Below are 21,059 nucleotides of genomic sequence, written 5' to 3'. Positions count from 1 at the left end.
CATAGTACCATGATTTAGTAGAGAGGAATTTACAGGGGGAAAAAATAGTCATGCAAAAAATAGTGTATGGGTGGATGATTGCATGTATAGGTATGTGTGTATGTACATTTATATATAGCATCTGGGAAAGTGTTTCTAAAACTTTAAAGGGAGAGCTGTAGGAAGGAGTCCCTGAGCTCTTGACTTGGTGCCTCTGTGACCTTACACCAGGGACTCAAAGTGACTCTCCAGCCTCATTTTATTGATCTACTAGGTGGGTGGGGCATAGTAACAGTTGAATCTCAAAGGGTCATTGGAAAGATAAATTGATTTAGTAGTTATAGGCGTCGGAGGCTGAGCCGGGGAAACCACCATTTTGGATGCTGAGCGGGTTTTTCCAAAATGGTCTTTGAGGTTTTCACACTTGAATTCGGTCAGGAGGAACAGCACAGCGGGCTGGGCTCTGGATTTAAAGCTGAGCCTTTGTGAGTCAACTTGAGATTAGTCATAAGCCATCGCAAACTACTGGAGAAAAATGAAACGGAACTGGCTCAGAAATCCCGGAAGGAGATTGCTGGTTATCTGTCCATGGGGATAGGTGAACGAGCAGGGATCTGAGTGGAGCGCGCAGTCCAGGAAGACTACCTTGTGGAAACCATGGAGATCCCGGAGCCCTACTGCGAGCCCCTGCTGGCTTGGTTTGGCCTCATTCAGTCTAAGAAAGAGCTAGATTCTGGTCTGGCTGAATCTGGGTCTACTCCTCTGGGCTACTCCTGGACTCCAGTCAGAAGTGGCTGAATTAAAAATAGCTGCTGATCAGCTTTGTGCCCAGTATAGTGAAGAATATGGCAAGTTATGTAGCAATAGCCAGATTGGAACTGTTAAGGACAGGGTAATGCATAAACTGAGGGTGGAAGCCCCACCCAAAATCCTAGTGGAGAGATACCTGATTGAAATTGCCAAGAATTATGATGTACCCTATGAATCTCACTCTGTGGTCATGGCAGAAGCTGCTCCTGGGGTATAGATCTTATGGATGCTGGATTTACAGACAATGTGAAGAAAGGTGGCCCTGGAAGAGGAAGTGGCGGGGGCGCAAGTTCACTGCACCTGTTGGTGGACCTGTTGGAACAGTGCCAGTGCCCATGCCCATGCTCATGCCATCTCCAAGAACTCCTTTCTCATATCCATTGCCAAAGGGACCATCACATTTCAATAGATTGCCAGTGGGGACTTATCGGGCCTTTCCAAATACCCATCCACCTCAGATACCAGCCACTCCCCCATCGTATGAATCTGTTGATGACATTAATGCTGATAAGAATGTCTCTTCTGCACAGATTGTTGGTCCTGGACCCAAGCCCAAAGCCTCTGCAAAAGCCTCTCCCAGACCTGCAGAGAACTACAACTTTGTACTGCCAGAGTTACCATCTGTGCCAGACACACTCCTGACTGCATGTGCTGTGGGCAGCACCTCAGCATCTGAAGACATTGACTTTAATGATCTTTCCCGTAGATTTGAAGAGTGAAAAAAGAAAGCAGGTCTCTTAAAGTAGGTAACCTTCAGCTTCTGGGAGATGAAGCTAAGCAATTTCTTCTCGTACACAAAGAATCTCCATGGAATTCTGTTTCATCTATTAACCATCACCAAGCACAGTTTTGGGGGGGCTCTTTCCTACTCTACCAAGTTCGGTTGCTTCCCAGTTCTCTACTGATCCTGAGAGACCACCATCCGGACACTCTGAGGCAGAGCAGCTGGCTCCTGGTAGTGGAGTCTATTTCCTGTTAGAGGGATCCCAGGTTCTCTTGTGACCTAGCCTTCCCCAGGAGAATGAGGAGATCAAGCATTGTGGAGCTGGCTGAAGACGGGAGAAGAGCACCTCATGAAGTGTCTTGTGTTGAAGTTCCAGACTGAGAAACAAATCCTTCTGTATGGAGAGACTGTGGTGAGACACAAGCCGTGGTGTTTTCTCATTCTACTATGAGTAAGGAAAAGACAAAATGGTTCAGGAAGTCCAAGTAACAGTTCCTAGAAGCTGGGGCCTCCTCCTGGAGTACACACTACTCACTGCAGGGTACTGTTCCACCTGGATCCAGTTGCAAAGTTTATTTGGAAAAAGTTGAAGGCCTCTCTTTATTCTGCTGGATTCTCAGGGAGCTCTCTGTGGCCTTTTGCTTTATTCTGAGTGCCGTGTTTCTCTTTTACAGAGAAGACGGTGCCGCAGATCTTTATTTTCCCCCATGGCACATTACTTGCAAAGGAAGAGGACAAGTAACCTACCGGATAGAAGTTGCCATCCAAGCCTATGGTGGGCTTCCAGCTGCCTTAACAGAAGTACTCAAGTCTCATGGGTAGTGAGCTGGAAAGCCTACAGAAGAGGGATAGCTGTTTTCATTTGAAAACTTTATGATGAAAGGAATCTTTAAAAATATATATCTCAAATTTTTAGTGCCAGTGTGGCTGTAATTCACTGCTCTCCTGGGTGGTTGAGACCCTTTCTATTGTAACTCACATGCTCCTTTGTCTCCAGTGTAAGCCCACCCTTCCCTACCAGGCTAGCTTCTGTGTAATATACCTGTACATACCTATTTCAAGCAACTTTTCTTTAATGTTTTTGATTGCTTTGTATCTCATAGCTTAGTAGCTACTAGTAAAGTTGAAGATCTGGAAAAAATAGTTGTAGGCATTGCAATAATATTTGGTACACACAAACCATTCAAATATGTGCTCGTATTATTTCTTTTAGAAAAATTGGTAGTAGATGCACGTGGTATAAACTCTAAAAGGTATAAACTAGCACACAGGGAAAAGTAAATTGGTTCTGTTAATCATAATTGTCAATCTGACTGGCTTAGGAGACACCCAAAAGATTAGTGAAGCACGTTCCTGCGTGTGTCTAAAGCCATGGGCTGAAAGGCTGTACCTGGACTACACCTAACCCTTAGCCTTTTCCTCTCTGGCTTTCCTTCCTATCTACCCTGCTTCCCAGCCATCATGCAGTGAGCAATTAGACATGATCATCATGTACCCCAAAGTTATGGAGTAATGAGTTATTCTTACTCAGCCAAGATATCTGTCATAGATCACGTATCAGTACAGTTTAACCTAATAGCATGATAAAAATCAAATTTGGGGGTGGGCGTCAGGATAGGAGTTAGTTTTCCACCCCTCTCATGTGGCAGATGAGAACATAAAGAGAATACAGTGGAGGGGGTAACCTGTGATTCTATTGGCACCAGCAGCAGGGGAAGACCTAGAATTTGGGGAACCTCATTCAAAGTCAGGTCTCTCTTTACACTTGACTGTCTCCTCCCCAATTTTTGGATCTTGGAATGAATGCCAGGAAGTCCAAATCAAAAGTCAACAAGCAAATTTCAACTTTAACAAGAGTCATTTTAATGGGTTTATTATTGGGTTTGAGGGAATGGCTATGACGGAAAAAGACACATTCACATGTCTTGTCTATTTATTTGACAAATGATGAAATGAACAGGGTCCTATGTAAATTACGTCTCATGAGAAACACTTGGGATATCAAAAGTTGATAAACAATATCATCCTTTTTCTGATGAAGTATGCAAATAGATGTTTTCATATCTTTCATATTTTTAGAAACAGAAACTGCTGCATTGACAAAGAGGTTGTAAATGCACGTTTCTGGTAAGTGAAAGATTCCTCTTGAGCAAAAGCCAGTGCAGTGCATATAAAAATGTTTTTACATAACCTATGGTTTATTTCACAGATATCAAAGGAAAACTGAGGTCTCTGAATGTTGACATGCACTTTCTCAGAGGATGGTGAACAGAAGTCAAATGTCTCAATTCCACCCATTTCAGTGTCCTACAGGAAACGTGACAGTCTGAGCATCAACTACAAATCAAGAAACTGAATTTTAGCACTAACATCACCAAAAATAAATGGTATTACTCCATTAAGAATAAAAACCAATATTAAATTTAGACTAGCTTATAAAGCACAGATTCATGTCTGATAAAATAAAAAAATACATCAAAACACTGCATCATATGCCTTAAGAAATGTTTTAAAACAATGTTTAATAGACACTATGACTATCGTAATTGAAACAGCAACATCATGTAGTGTTTAGGATGCAGACTTCCCCATAGAACATCTTTTATTTACACCATACACAAAACACCAAAGTTAAAAGCTGACATGGAACTCAAATAAAATTAGTTCTGCTACAAACCCTTAACCATGTACATGGAGTGACTAATTATTTCCCCACTTGTTTGGCTGGTATCATTAGAGTACATCTCATTTTACTCTTTTTGTATGTGCTTTTACATGTTACCCCAATTTGATGTTATCTGTTACAACAGCTACTTACTGGCTGCTTCCACAGTATTTTATAACAAGCCCAGGCGGGTGCTTAATGAGCCTATTACAAGGGCCGTGGGGAGAAGAGGCTTTTGTGAACCCCTTTCTGCCTGTCCCTTTGCGAGTTTACAAGGTGGGATAAAGCAGTTGAGAGGAGAGTTTAAATGAGCTTTTCCTGGTCGATGCACCTTGAATAGAACTGATGTCTTTCATTTAGAAAGAGAGAGGGACTTGGGGGGAAGCAAGAGGATGCCAGGGGGCGTCATGTTTGAGTTGCCAGCCAAATAATACTTCCCATCCCAAATATGGGCAAATGAATTTTTCTCTTCACATCACCATAAACTTCAGCAAATAACTCGTTTCCACGTTCTGACATCATCGTGAATTTTGAAGAATAGAATCAAAGCCAGTAAACACTATGGATTTGGATACTTAGCTCTGAGGCAGAGTGATAGTGGAAAGTCCTGACAGTTGAGGCCAGACCAACAAACACTCCATCACTAACTTTCTAGTGTGAGCTTTCGTGCACTGAATTAAAGCATATAAATGGTACATTTCAATGAGTTATTGTTGTAATTATGTAACTATTTTAAAAGTGAATGTGTGTGTGTGTGTGTGTGTGCGTTTGTGTCAGAGACCACTTCATACATGAAAACCCTGACTCTTATCAAGAATTCTCCCTACTCACAAGTGGTGTCCTCTGGCCCATTGGGGCTGTTGTTTTATTTTAACTAAATTCTTTAGTTAGTATGTGCATTCTCCAGTTGAGCACATACCCAAGCAGAGGCCCCACATTCTTTGATACCTGCCAGGAATAAAGACATGTAAGTTTCAGAATTAGGGTACAGAGCCAAAACTCTTTCAGACATCTTCATTCCCTGTGTGTAAGTTCATCTTCACTCAGTCTTGTTGACTTGGCTGTAACATGAACCTAAAATAGGATCTTCACACCGTAAATGGAACTGGTGAGGCTCACCTCGGAGAAATGGCCTTAACAAACGAAGCAGTCCAAAATCACCATTTGTCTTCCAAATAATCTCCACAGTAGATTTTGAACAATGACATGCTGGACCCAAACTTCATCTTTACATATGTTTTTGTTGTGCCCTCCCTTCCTTTCCTCTTTCTTCCCTTCCTCCCTTTTTTCTTCTCCTATAAAAGAAATATTTCGTTCAAATTTCACATACATTCCCAAATGATGCAAATAATGAAAATACACTGTTGTTAATTACCCCCATGATGCAATGACTGACCATTTGAACACAGACAGGAGTCAAGGGCAATCTGTACGGCTTCCTCACGTTTAAAATTGTAAACCCGTGGGCTGCATAGTATATACATTTTTAAAAAAATTTGTTCTTTCAGCATAACTGCTAGAAGAGCATCATTTTATGCTTTCTTGGTTTCAGTTACATCACCACCACTTTTAGGAGAAATTGGGATTTTGTTACCCACCCTTTCCTAGCAGAGGGGATCATGCCCCCTCATACCACATATTCACCTCCAGGAGTGACCTCCAGAGGAAAGAGAGAAATCCATTTCCATGTTCATTCAAACCTTTAGCCCGCCTACTGAAAAGTCCTGCAAGGGTGAAAACATTCTAATTACATAAGTGATTTAATTTTGATAATGTAATAGCTGGCCATGAGATACCAGACCATATTCAAGTAGGATTTGCTCTGCTTCGTGATGTCTGAATTGTTCACCACTGGCTGCTTTATCCTGAGTTCTTTTCACTAGTTCAAAGTATTTTTAAATAATTTCAAGTATTAAAAAAAACCACCAGGGAATCTTAAAAGACAAAAGGACACCATAATGCTTGTGCTCAGATAAATATATGATATAAGAAGACAGGATTTATTCCAGACTTTAACATGTGATTGATTTAGGGTCTGAGATTGACTTGATCCTTTTTGTTTATTCTGACACAGACTCATTACAGAAACATCTTTTTCTAACTATTTAAGATTGAATTTGGGGTGTCTTGTAGACAATTGATTCCTGCTACTGTGATACAGCTCAGGAGGGACACCACTGCAAACTATCTGCATTAGAAAAATTGGCAAATGTTGCTATAGATAGGTTAATCTTGTCATGTGTAGCTACTTATTCTGGCTGCAAAGATTAGATTTTTCACATATATTATACCCTCTATCTGATGTATCTTGTTCTCTATTGTAGATGCTTATTGAACACAGAGTAATCTCTCAGGACAAAGACAGAAACATCGGCTGCTTGAATTCCGAACACAGAAATTTCAAATCTGCCCATCAGAATTTCTTCTCATGGATGCTATATGGATATAGAAACAGTCAAAAGTAGCCAATATGTGCTTCAGTTTGACATTTTGAATACAAAGCAACAGGAACAAGACATCTTCTCTAATTAGGACACAGAATTCTAAGTCATTTGATTTTGGGTGACACCAGTTGCCAAAGTGCAACTCTGAGGCTGACTCACAATCATTCACATTTTGCCTGCCTGTTCCCACCCCTATAATTCACTTCTGGAGGAAAAGCCTGGTCATTTCTAATTGTAGCCACAGTTACCTAATTACTAGTGTAATTGGTTACTTGTATACTCACAATCAGAGGCGAATGCCTGACTTCCACCGCCAAACACAGGAGTTATTATTTTTTAGCACTATGCCCACCTGAAATTAAAAATTCTCCCCAAAATTACAGGTGGGAAAAAATATGGCTAGATTTTGGGGTGAATCAGCTTCTTGTTTAACAAAAGGAACTGGTAATTGAGAGAAAATAATGAGCAGTGTGCGTGTGACCTTAAGAAATTCCTGCAGGAAATAATGACAAGCAATGAAAGGTACTTGGGGGAGAGAGGGAGGGAGAGAGAGAAGAACTAAAAGTCTCTAGAGGGAAAAATAATGCCAACTTATCAAAATGTGCATGGTACCTTATCAAAGAAAGCCTGACTCCTATCATTTAAATCAGAAGTATAAGAACGAGGCTCAGTCTATCAATTTCTATTCACACATAGCAGATGAGGAGAGGCTGTAGTACCACAGTACATTTTTCTTCCTTAAAAATTGCCACCTTCATGCCTGAAGGTTTTTTTCCCCCTAAAGATGTCATGGGGCCTGGGGAACCACTTAAAGTTCCATGCCATGCTTGCCCAAGAAACACAAAGTGTTGGTGAAGTATAAACAGAGAGTGCTTTTTCTTTGACCCACTCCGCAGTGTGATGGGGTAGTGTTGTTAGTTTATGTGAGAGAAAATAGCATAGGCTTTCTGAAAAAAAAAAGTGGAATTGGATTAAGGCCTTTGTGCACGTCTCAATGCTGAGAGGAATTAGCAAGAGTTGTAGGCACTTAAAGGGGCCCTCATGCCGAAGCTTATCCCAGATTTTGCACAATAAACATTTGAATATCAACAGTGTTTTGCAACTTGCAGCACTAATGTATAAACTTCTCCCTTTTGAAACTCTCAAATCCTTCCAAATGTCTGTAACACTCGCTACATAAACATATAGAAGCTAGAGTAGAAAACACCTAGTCAATGATGTAAGTGTGCTTTTAAAAAGATCTTTTGCCTTTTCTATCTTCGGGATCTAGAATGTTTTATAATGGCTAGCTGATTTAAAGACGTTAGATGCTCTATTTAATTTTAATCATTCAACTTTCTTTCCAGCTTTGCATTCTGATAGGGGGAGGGGAGCTTCCCAAGAATGGATGGGGAGGTGTGATTAAATTAAAACTGTTTTGACCAAGATTGTTCTCGTTTTGTTTCTTTTTCTTTTAAACATCACAGTCTTAAAAGATGTTTTGATTTTAGAAGGAACCCTTATGATGGTTTTAAAAGGAAATCCACCTCTGGAAGAGTAGCACTGTTTTTGCCTATTAAAGCCTGCCATCTACCTCATTGGGAATCCACATATGAAAATCAGTTCCCACTCTGTAAACTAATCTGATACCCAGTCCTCCTGACTGAAGACAGTAGGCTGATTTTGTAGCAGGGGCATCCAACATCAAACGCTTATTTGATGTTCCTGACATTAAGCAAGTTCTATTTTTCCCTTTAAGAATTCCAAGCTCCCAAAAGTGAAATCAAAGTGCTGTAGAATCTAGGGAACGAACAAAAAAGAAAAACAAAAACAAAAAGGCATTAATTCTACTTTTCCAAAATCAGTCAGACATAATATTTTGTTTTCTGAGAAGAGGATATTTGTTTTGGTTGCTTGTATAAGAGAGTGTCTGTGCTCCGTTTTTTTGTGTGATCTGTGTTATGGTGTCACTTTATAAGGTTTGAGCCTCTTCATTTTATACTAACGCGAACACTTTCAACGCAAGCACATTTTTCATCAAAATCTACAGCAGAGGTTTATGGAACTTAATGAATAAACAGATCCCCTTCCCCCTTTCCAGCATGCATTGCCTACAGAGGATTCTGAGCAACTCAGCCTGGTGGTAATATATTCCATCTAATTGAGTAGTCTGCAGGAAAATATATCTACAGTGACCCAACAGAGTACTAAAACACTTGTTTGAAATTATTTTTTCTAACTGTGCTCATTTCATGCCTGAAAAGATGGTAGTAAAAATCTCGTTGCAGTGGGGACTGGTTGGGAGGCTGGGGGGAATGAAGACATAACTGTCCTGCCCAGCGCTGAGGCATGTGGAAGCAGTTTGCCTATTGAATTTGATACAATGATGTGTAGATGAATCAAGTTATCTCCGGTGCTGAATAGGATGGTGTCAGTGGGAGGGTAAGAAGGGGGGAACTTGGAATCTGAAAAGAATTCTTTTTTTTTTTTCTTTTTCTGAAAAAAAAAAAAAAAAAGAACTTGAAGGTCAGGGTCCAGCTGCCGGGCAAGGGGAGAACACAACAAAATGCTGGACAGGCCTAAATAAAGACAACTATAGACACCCAGACACACATATTGCAAAAGTTGCTTGCTTCAAGTAACTAATGCATTAACATATATTTCTATAGGCAAAGAGCTATTTTTCCCTCTAGGCTGCCTTAGACTCTGATGAAAACATAGGATCAAGAGCATCTGTAAAAATTACAGCTTTAATGAAACAGATGAAACAGGCCATCAAAGGTAGGAGAAAAGAAGAAATTCTAATGATTATGGCTTAATTCTAATAGATTATAATTATTATGATTGGTATGAACCAGTTTCTGACTGACATTCCATTTTCCCCCATTTAAGCTTTCATTTAAACGGGGTGGGGGTGCGCGGGGGGAAAAAAACTAACAGCCACTAATTATTCTGCAGGATTTGCTGCTTAACTCCGTACAAGGCCTTTAATCAAATAGAGTAAAGAGATAAAACCTTTAAACGTGAATCATCACACAGATACACACTTTTCCTCATCCTGTTCTTTTTAGATTGGTTTGAAAAGTTAACATTTTAATTTCAAATCATTCTACTTCTGTGATATAAAGAGATGGACTGAAGAATTGTGGGTGGTCAGACGGATTATAACTAAAAGGTTAGGAAGTTTATGATACATCAATTTGATCTCCTAATAAGTATTTGTTATTTGTTTTTACTTCTGTGGATCATTGTTATATTTTTATTCAAATGCGCTGGCATTTTCCATGAGGAATAATGATGGTTATGCACTTAGTTTAGTCGAATATTTCTCCTTTGTGCTCTGATAAGTTTTTTAAAAGGCAGACATGAGAAAAAGTGAAACTGAGATAGGATAAGGGAGTTACAGCCGAAATGGTCTGTGAATAATAGTCTTTCCTGTCATATTACAGCTGTTTTTTTCTATAGCACTACGTCTGCAGAAAGTAATCTCAAAAATCAAAAGTTTAAATGATAGACGGATATTGGTTTTGACATCCATTTTAAGGCATTTTAGAAAAATCATCGCTACCACCAGATTAACATTAATATTGGAGACACCCTCAGTGCGCATTTTATTTCTTGTACAGTAGTGTAATAGTCTACTGTGATGGTACCAAGTCATGAAAAGGAAAGTGAACAAAAAATTTTATTTCTGTGTACCTTGGCCTCAGAATTCTGTGAGTGTGGAGTAGAAATCGGAACTTACAACTGTAAATATTGACATAAATATATATATTTTAAAGGATATTCGCATCAATATTTTCTCTTTATATTTGCAACAGTTGTGGTGCAAACGGGAAAAGGCCTATCGTCAATGAAACTACTACTAATAATTCAGAAAAACCTAAATTATCTCACTAGCTCACTTCCCAGCATTGCATCCATCCACATTTTAACACAGTCACTTTCCCAGAGCCTTTTCTTCCATTCTGTAATGAAAAGGACCTGGAATAATCTATAGATTTAACTGGGTTAAGCTATATAGAGTGGCACAGCATTTTAATCATGAGAGTTGTTCCGTACTTCAACCAAAAAAAAATGCAGGAGTTTCTGCATCCTACGTGTTGTCATTAGGCTATTGACACCCTATTCTGTGCTTGAGAGATGTACAGTAACCCAGGAGATTATTCCAAACGTGAGACTGTAACTGTTCCTTAAGGATGTCTTTGCAGAAATTATCACTCCTCTCCTGGGGTCTTCCAGGCTGCAGTGCAGAGCGCTGTACCGCAGTTGTTAAAGGCAGGATTGATGACATGCTGTGTATAATGCAACTCTTACCACCAACTTGCAGAGATTAGGAGACTGGCAGAAAGATGTCAATGGAGGTTTAAGGGCTCCGCTTTCTGAAGTTGTTCGGAGTTAATAATTAATGGATATCTTTCTTTGATGGCTCTTTTATATTTGGATGCAGCTGCCTGAAAATCAACCACAAAGAAAACTTGATTTTGTTTGTCATTAATTTTGGCTTTGTTTAACAAATGTTGTTGTGAGCCTTAGGATCATAGCCTTCCTAATTTGGCCTTAGTTTAATGTGGAGATGAAATCCTTGATTATCAAAACTGTTTTAATTTTCAGGGGTGGGTGACAGCAGTTTTTTTGTTGTTGTTATGAGTTCGTACATTCTAAGTACTTTTCAAGTCTTTCAGATGGGCTGAATCCAAATAACCGTTCTGTAGTGATGCTAATTTTGACACAATATGTTCACAGAGGCGTTCCTATTCTTATGTTGCATAATAATTTATTCTGAGTTCCTTTTGCATATGACTACTTATTCTGATATTTTCTTCCATGCTATATTTTTAAAGGCAAGAGGGAGAATTACAGAATTGCCTACAATAAGCCAATGTTAAATGTCGTCTCTATATTTTAGTCCTGTCTAATAGCCAACTGATAGACAACACTTTGACCCAATGAACATGAAATATATTTCTGGAGAAAAACATTAAATTTTGAGGTATATCCAACCTTGGAGATATTTAAGTAAACTGTTGCCAAGATAGATGTAATTTATCAGAATTTTCTTTGCACAAAATTTAGTCTGTCTAAAAGATTGAAGTATGATCTCAGAAGTACAATGGCAGGTTTAATGTTTTTATTATATGCACTGCATATATTTTGGTAGAACCACACTTAAAGTCATTTCAAATGTCTTTTTTTATACCAAAACAATTCCTGTTGACTCATTTCCAATTTCTAATTATATGAATAATTATTTCTGAATCCCACAGTTCTCCTAAATAGCATCTATTTTAATAACTGCAATTGATACTTCCATCAGTTAATGCACTGTCTTGCCTCAGCAAATAACCAAACATCTGCTGGTTGCATTTACTGTCACTGAGTAAATGATTTTATTTAAAAGAAATCATGTAAATTAGAGAGAAAGACAGACTACGCAATTTTCTCTTTTTCATTAGCAGGAGAGTCTCGCCTCTGTTAAGAACTGCTTTTATACCTGAAGAAAATTGTCACTTGTCTTACTAGCTTCTGTAACAGGGTTAGGGAATAAAATTTAGCTCCAGAAAAATAAAATAGCAATAAATTCTATTTGACACAATATATTCTTTAATATTCTAACTGTTGATATTTAATCAGGTAACTGGACAGTTGAGATCCTAATCTTTATTGGTACTGATACTTAATTTTGCCATGCTGTGCCACATTATATTATTTAACTAGAACCTTAGAAGTTAATGAAAGCTTTTTGTCCTAAATGTCTAGATACTATCAACTGTATTTTCCATAGCATGTTTTACTTCTTTGCCCTGCAAGCATTTACAAGTTCTTTGCTCAGCCCCTTCTGATATAGATGGCATAGTTTAAAGGGGAAAAAAAAAAATGGAAGCTTTCCTCATCATTCCAACTTTCCAGCGCTATCAATAATCTCCTGTAATTGATGAGAGTATCTCCCAATTGCCCCTATCTGACAGATGTCAGATGAAAAGCTACCGACCTAGTGAGGTCATAATACAATTGTTTCATGTCTTTACCTGTTTTCACTGAACAAGTTAAGAAAAGAAACTGCTACTTTCATCCTGAAGTACTATTACCAGTTGGGTTGGGCTTCACAATACCTCAAAACAATGTACTAAAATGATAACAGGCTACTTATAATAAAATTTCAATATCACAAATGCTAAGATAACAAGATCGCAAGTACAAAGAAAGTAGAAAAAAGCAGGAGAAGCATTATTTTAATCAGTGCAATCAATAGTTCTACTTTTAAAATGCTTCTGTTTAAAAGAAAAGTGTTACAGTTTTTCATGGCTAATGTTTTTCACAAATATTGAGTCAATCTTACATAGTTAATGTGAAAATTCTTTTTAAAGAATATTGACACTTGTTGAAAGGTTTTCATTTTGCAGCCTCGCATTTTCACATAGAAAAAGATAATTTTTTTCTCATAGGTATGATCATAAGATCAGGGTTGCACAAATGACCACGACCTTGTTTTATGATTGGTTCAGCACTTGCAAAGTTAAAGGTTTTTAGTACCCTACTCAGTAAAAGGAAAAAGAGAGAGCACTGACATAAAAACAGAGGAATTTTTATCATATCTGATTTGATTCTATTGAAGTCCCTCTTTTAGCTAAAAACAGAAAGTTCTCTTTTCACTGTTTTTACCAAGATATATAATGTATTTCATTGTCAGTGTCCAAATTATCATTTATTTTCAAAGAGTTGAAGAAAAATTATTTAGCCAAAATACATACAATTCAGAATTATTCAGGCACAAATTTGACAGTATTTATATCTTCTAAAATTATGAAATTATGCAGTCACTTAAGACACAGAAAGCTGAAGCAGTACCTGGCTTGCCTACTTTTTCAATTTTGAGAAAGCTTCCTGTGACACTGAATTCTATTCTTGCTATTGATTACAAGTTTACCTAAAATGTGTAGACGTCTTTAAAACATGTTACTTCTATATTGGTCAGATCAAAATTCAAATCTGCACCTCATTATTCTTAATCAGAAATCCACTTTCAATGGCATAGAACCTGCGCTGAGAATGTAGGCCTCATGAAAAATGAAAGGCTACATCACATTCACCCCATTAGCATTAAACTATGACAAGATTAAATATTGTTTTTCTTAAATTGATTTTATGTGTTCCTGCTGTTATTCTTGAGTCCTTTTCTTTGTAGTTTAGTTATGTTACCCTTTGCTCAAAGGAAGTCCACTGCTGGAATATTAGAAAATGGAAAAGAAAAAAACCTGCACCATTGTCCCCATGTAATAGATATTGTTTTAGAATGTTTGTCCTTGAGTTTAAAATAAAAGATATGCTAATAAGTGACCTATTCAAGACTTTACTCTCCTACACTAAGAAGCTTGTTTTCATCTGATGAAAACTATTAATGCTGAAACAAAAATTGTTTTGAATGCATTTATAAGGGATACGCACCTAGCTCTTTAGTTAAAATCAGTGATCCATTAAAGGTTTCTACCGCTTTTCCAAGCTCTGAGCATACTGAGTATTTAAGTATGAATAAGAGTGAGGGTGGGGGGTAGGTTTAGCTAAATAAAAGATTGCTTGATATCTTGGGGTTCTTTGAAGAGTTTTATAGGCTTAGAGCTCACAGTTTGAATGAAGGAGTTTTTTAACTTCTACATATGCAAGTTTGTTAACCTGCATTTCAATTATTGAATAATTAATTATACTAATTACGTTAGTGAAAAAATTACCCTGTGAGCAACTTAAACCGAAGTCATGAACTGAAGCTTGGAAACAAGATATAGACATAAGAAAAATTGTGTTAGAGTGTCAATGATTTTTATGTTTTTCATAGTGTTCACATTACCTGGGAACTAGGAAGACATTCTGGAATATTAGCTTAATATTCATCTGACTACATATTTAAATGTGGAACTATCAAAATATTTTACACTGAAAACTAGATATTTACCTATTATACTATTTTTTCTGTGGGCACTTGTATTTCTTGACAATTAAAAGAAATATAAATACTTATACATTAAATAGGTTACTATGCGGAAAACTGACTTTTATGTGAGAAAAAATTCGAACAAAGTACAAGGAAGAGGGAAGGGCAAAAATACGATTTTTATCTTTGGAAATTTTACTTATTAAGAAATTATCTTAAAATAACATATACTTTAAAATTCTATAAATCAAAGGAAGAAAACCTTGCCATTCTTTACCAAATGTTTGCTGCCTGTTTTTGAAATCTCTTGCTTTATTTATCTAAGAATGCTTAAATAAGTATTCAAAAGCAATAACAAATAAACTAAACTAAACCTTGCAGATTTCATGAAATACTTTCACTAGTGGAAATAAATAGTCAAACAGAAAACACATGGGCCAATACTGACACAAACGAATGAGAAACAAAAAATGCACTTTCGTTCTGTTCAGTTTTTTTCCCTTCTAGGAAAGAATTCTGCTACAGTATTTTTCTTAAGAATAAACAAAATTAAGATGCAGAATTTTTTCTGGATAATTTATTAGCCACAATATTAACAATTAACTTAGCATTTAACTATAATTTTGCTTTTGAAAATGTCTTTGTATCTTATATTTAACTACAACTAGTATGTAGTGTGTATAAATGACCCGGGGTACAAGTATAAGCTCAGTACATGAAGAGGATGTATAAGTAAATTAAAGTTGTTATTGTAAATGTTAGCTAATTTTTAAGGCAATAGATTCAGATATCCTTAAATCACTTTTTTGGATTTTGTTACTTATTAGGAACTACAGAATTTGACATAGTAATATTTCAGTACAATTTTCTAAACCAGAATACATTTTAAAATTATAAACTACAATATAAAAATTTCTTATGAATCATTATTTTCTCTTCCTTTCCTATTTACTTCCTTTCAAAAAAAATTGTTCTGTTTTATACATTGAAGTACAACATTTCTAAAATACTACAAATTTTCTTTCTAACATAGTATAAGTTATCTTCTTATTCACACTACTCTTTGAATATATATTACAGCTACATTTTACCACATGAAATTACAATTAATGAAGGAGATATTTTTGTAAATTATAAAGAATGAACAAAGCATGTTCTCATTTTAAAACCTCCAATTTTGCTAGTCCAATTTTGCTATGTAAAAACTGTGCAGTCTGCATATTAGGTTTATTTTTCTTATAGTCCATAATCAAATAAAACATTCAAATGTGCCTTAAATTCATCTTCTCTAAATGTTAAAATATACTTTTGGAATATTTTTAAAGCAAAACAATGTTCTACTTTTTTAAAATAAATAAGCAGCATTCTTGTCAAATTTGAATTATAATTTATTTGAATACTCTTAAAATAGATCTTAAATATTTATTCAATTGGTTTGACAAAATTAATTTTGTTAAAAATATTTAATTAGTTGAAAAGAATTTAGACTTATGAAAACATAGAGCACAATATTCTGACTTCTATTGAATTAGACACACAAAGAAAAGTCATTTCTTAAAATTAAGTTTAAATAAATATATGATATTTAAATTAATATTCATTAGAAAATTATTTGAAAAATTGGCAAATTGAAGACAAAAGCAAAAGATTTCTATTTTTCTTGAAACAACTTATGAAAATAAAATAGTTATGTTTTATTGAAATATTTCAATAGTCATTTCGATTTGAATTGAAAACTTTCTAAATACTACTATAATTTTTTTTCATTAATGAGGCTTCCTAGGCACTAAACTCTGAAAAAATTTATTAGTACCATGTGTCCCAACAGAAACTGAGATGAAACGCTCCATATTTTAAGACTTGAAGGCACCAGTATAATATAATACTGAACCTTATATATACATTGCCTTTTCATTCTTGAATTATTTGGATGCAAATTGATTCATGTTTATTTAAAAATCCCTATCTTTAAAATGCATTCACTCATTATTTAAATAAGGATCAACTGTATTAAAATCTGAAACTGTTTTTTCTTATTTGTGGTCTATAACTCATTGCTATTTATAAACCTTTCAAAATACCTACAGATTGTAACTAGCACCTGTAATAAGTTTAAACATGGCCAATATTTTCTTCACAATGATTGAAAGAAAGGAAAATGAAAATCTGGTTTTTAACTATAATTCTTGTTGGTCCTTTTCATGTTTTTTTTATAAACACATGTATCATATACTAGAGATTGACATCATTAAATGGTGCTTTGCACCAAAACCTACATTCAAGGAGGTATCCGAAGACTGAATTATGATTCACGAACATTTGTATATTGGTCAAAGACAATATATGTATTTGTTCTGATTCCAGTTAAATACTATTTTTAAATTAATAAGCACTGATTTTTCTCAATGTTAAGTTTTTCTCATGTCAGCAAGTGTTCATTTTAAACTGATTTGAGTTCCTGGAGCATCATATAACAAGGAATGAGAAAAATCTTGAATAAGACAATAAAATACACTCAGAAATATGAAATCTAGAGAGAACTCTCTGAGATTAAAAAAAGGATAAAAGCTCCTTCGGTTATAATACAGCTGATTTTTTAAAACACTAACATGTTTTTAAAATGCCCAGTGATTTTGTGTGCATGTGTTCACGTCAGCATGTGTGCGTGTGTGCATGTGTATGAGTATACCCAAACTTTATTCAGTTAAAATAAGCTTTTAAAAATGAAAAGCTCAAGCTTTTAAAAAATGAAAATATTTTTTATGCAAATGATGTAAGACAGGATGAAATAACAAATCTTCACAAGCATCTTCTTGAGTTGAAGTTAAATGACCTCACTGTCATGCACCTTCCTTTGGAAAACATGAAGAATAAATAGATTTACAAAGTGAAAATTTGAGTTGAATACACACCATTACTTGAACAGAACATTCTTGATTAGTTTAGTTTACTGATTTGGGGCCTATTAAACAAGAAGGAAAGTTGAGGGTTATCTCCATTTTGGTGTGACCACCTCGCTAAAATAGGACAATATAATCAGAATGTTGAATTAAGTTGAGCTGAAGTCTAAAAAGAATAAATTGTACTCATCAATAAATGTTCTTGTGAGGAAACCTGAAAATATTTCATTATTCCTAATTTAATTAGGAAAACTTGAACAGTTCACGATGGACCCACATTCATACTCAAGAATGTATTGTCAGGAAAACTATAAAAATTGACGCTCAAGGTCCTCATTTCAACTTTTTTATTCTCTCTCCAAATGAAAAAAAATAAGCTAATTAACTTTGCAAAGGCTCATTTCATATACAGTTCTGAAACTTTACAATGTCATTGGCTATATGTTACCAAAAGAAACCTGTTTAAGCCAATATGTCAATTAAAAATTAATTTATAAATATTTATGCTAATACAAAACTCATTTATATTGGAGGTGTATATATATATATGGTGAAATGGATGTGTGGGTCTCTTCTTACACATACCTCAGGAGTAATATATAGTATTCATGAGAACGTTTATAAGCAAACATTTTACCTATGCTCCGTGTTTTAGGGACTAATATAACCCACATCCAGACGTTTTCAGCATTAGAGATGATGCGATCCAATGCTGAGCACCATGCCAGGCACATAGTAAGTGGTGGGAGTCTTTAGTGCTCTTACTAGAGGATGCCTCTCTTCCTAATAGCGCTACCATGTCATTATAGTTTAAAGGAAGTTCACACACTGGCACACAGCTTCAAAGTAACCTTTCATATCAACCACGCATGTTATCAGAATAATACGCATTGCCATCTAGAGTTATTCATAGCATTAGGGAAAAATCGGTGCGGGGTGAATGCACTGCAGATGAAATGTACAAAAAAGGCCGGGGAGATGTGTCTGCAGTAGGAACATACAGCCGTGCCCCGGAGCCTGTGGCTTCGTGCCATCCACAGCTATCTTTCTACATCTGGCAACCAAAAGAAATTGCACAAATTGAATGCATGGCACAAAGTCCTACTCTAAACTTCTCCCTGTGTATTTCCTAGGTTTGTTTGGTTTAGACTTGATTGGCTGCTTTTCTCTGTCTGTAATAAAGTATAACGGGGCTTCGGGAGACATGCAGGCTAAGGGTGTGGAGCCGCGCGATCCATTTGGTGCCCTTGCCGACACATTTGCGCTGAGTGGCAGTGAGGGGTGAAGGGAGGGAGCCAGGTGTATGATCTGATGAGCTTGGCGCGACTGGGGGCAGCTCCTGGAGGCAGCTAAATTAAAAACCTCCCTGCAATTTTGCTCTTAATCACCCCCTCCCAGGCTATAATTGGTGATGGTCACTTAACTCTTTCTGGCCTTCTAGACTCAAATGTGCAGGACTCCTTTGCATCTGTGTGTTTATCAGACCCTCTAGGAGGATTCAAATAGCACTGCCAACACACACCTCCCTCACATCAGGACATGAAGACAGAGGCGCTTGGGCCACATCAGCGCTCTCCAACCTGATGTGCTTTTTTCTTTGTTGTGTTGAATAAGTGAACCCAAGTGACTCCTCTAAAATGAAAGTGCCACTGATTTTGATTTCTTCGAATGTTTAAAATAAAAGTCTGTATTTAGAAAATAACAAAGAGAACTGCAGGCCTGCCACACACATTGGAACTATGATGGGCTGAATTAATAAGGTCCTCTAAGAACGATTTAAAATTTCAGAAATGAAGATCAAGCTAGGAAAAATAAGGAACATTAAAAAAAAATCTCCACATATAGAAACACCTGAAACACACTCAAGAAAACAAAAGCAAGTTACTCCACAACTGGGAGTGCCTGTGGCCGTGCTTTATTTGTTTGCATTTCTTTTTCACAGAGACATATAAAGTATGAGGAAGTACAGGCAAACTGGGGTGATTACAGAAAATGCCCAAATCCCATTGTGGGCTGGGCAATGATTGTAGGGGCGGTATGGAAGGTAAAATCAGTTTAATAAACACTCACTGAGCTGGGGCAGGCATGAAGTCACTTATGCAAATGAGACTCACTCGCTCATTTGAGCCCTCTGTCCCATGGGAAAGAGACAGGACAGTCAAAGGAACGGATCACTCAAATGCCGATTGAGGCATGCAATCACAGAAACACACACAAGTTACAGAAGAGATGCAGACAGAGCCAGAGGAAGGCGCAGAGTTGCAGGGAAGTCCATATTTCACCCAGTAAGAGATCTTAGAAAGAGCAGGCAACCTCTCTCACATAGCTGTGCTCTAATTGATACAACTGAGACTTATAAAGTTGCCTCCCTGAGCAAAATGATTGCCTATGCAGGAAAGGGGCCTTCCACACAGGCCAAAGAGTAGATGGCGTGAGGGTGTTGGTGGAAACCCAAGTGGCTTTGTCTGTCTTAAACCCTGGTAGCAAAGTAAAAAAGCACCGGGGTTGGAAGGGGAGAGAGATGGAGGTGTTGTTGGAAGGCAGAGTCCGTTTCTCTGCCCAGGGAAAATGATTCTCTCAGTCAGATCAGGCTCACATATTATTCAACAAACGCATCTTGAACGCCCAACCTCAGTTGACTGCTTCTGGCAGAGAGGAATGAGAAAGTAATTTTCCAATTCATTTTGAAGACAGTCTTCAGTCACACTCAAGAGACCAGCCAATCCAACTGGAGGGGAAGTTCGAAGTCCACATGCAGTCCTGTGTGGGAACCGCAGAGAGAGTACTCCCAATAGCTGGGCGCTAACGACCATCATTATCTTTAATAACTACTGACTTTGTACAACAGAAGTGTGACACTGTGCCTGCCCATCGGGTCTACAGTGCGAATATAAATCATCTCCACTCTACTTCTTTCTCTGGTTTTACACACAAAAGTCTGTGCCAGCCTACGATATTTACAAGTTCACATCAAGACCTACAGGAAACTAGGATCCAGGTCCCTTAATCTGCTGACTTCGGGGGCTAAACAAAACCGGAGGTGTCCCTTGTTTCATTTCCAAAGCTAAGCAAACTGAGGCCTAAGGAGAAGTGCCTTAACCAAATTAGCAGCTTGTGACGAGCTGAGACAGGACAAGAACCCATGTGGCTGGAATCCTAGCTCAGTGCTCTTTGTTCAACACAAAAAGATCTTGTCACCACTATGATTATTGCTAAGAATACATCTATTGATACTCTCAAGAGATGTGACAGAAAACCTGCTTAATTCCAGGGTCAACAAATGCATAACCCAGTAGAGTGACAGAAAAGTGGCTGGGAATTGTAGTGGAGACTATGGCCGGGTGTGAATCTGGCTGGACTTGAACTGGAAGAGGTTAGGAATGTGTCAGTTATCATTGCTCATTTCTGACATTCTGGTTTTTTTCCCCACTGGACAATGCGTGAAGATCTTCAGCTATTTGTTTGGGGGCCCTGGATATCCCCAGCAGTAAGCACAGTAGATGAACTTTCTTTTCTAGCATCTTCCTGGAGGCTCAGAGGTGTACACAGACACAACTTATCCCACAACACAGAATGTCCCACAACACCATGAAGCCACAGGTAGCTTGCTGCTTCGAGAAAGTAGATAATA

General features: G+C 37.2%; 1 pseudogene; it reads left to right on the top strand.

Moving 5' to 3' along the window:
• The first annotated feature begins 381 nt into the window (after window positions 1–381).
• On the top strand, window positions 382–18,713 carry LOC102017770 (annotated as a pseudogene).
• The last annotated feature ends 2,346 nt before the right edge of the window (window positions 18,714–21,059 follow it).

Source organism: Chinchilla lanigera, unplaced genomic scaffold (genome assembly GCF_000276665.1).
Source record: "Chinchilla lanigera isolate Chin_1 unplaced genomic scaffold, ChiLan1.0 scaffold00015, whole genome shotgun sequence".
Lineage (NCBI taxonomy): Eukaryota > Metazoa > Chordata > Mammalia > Rodentia > Chinchillidae > Chinchilla > Chinchilla lanigera.
This window is presented reverse-complemented; position numbering and strand designations above follow the sequence as displayed.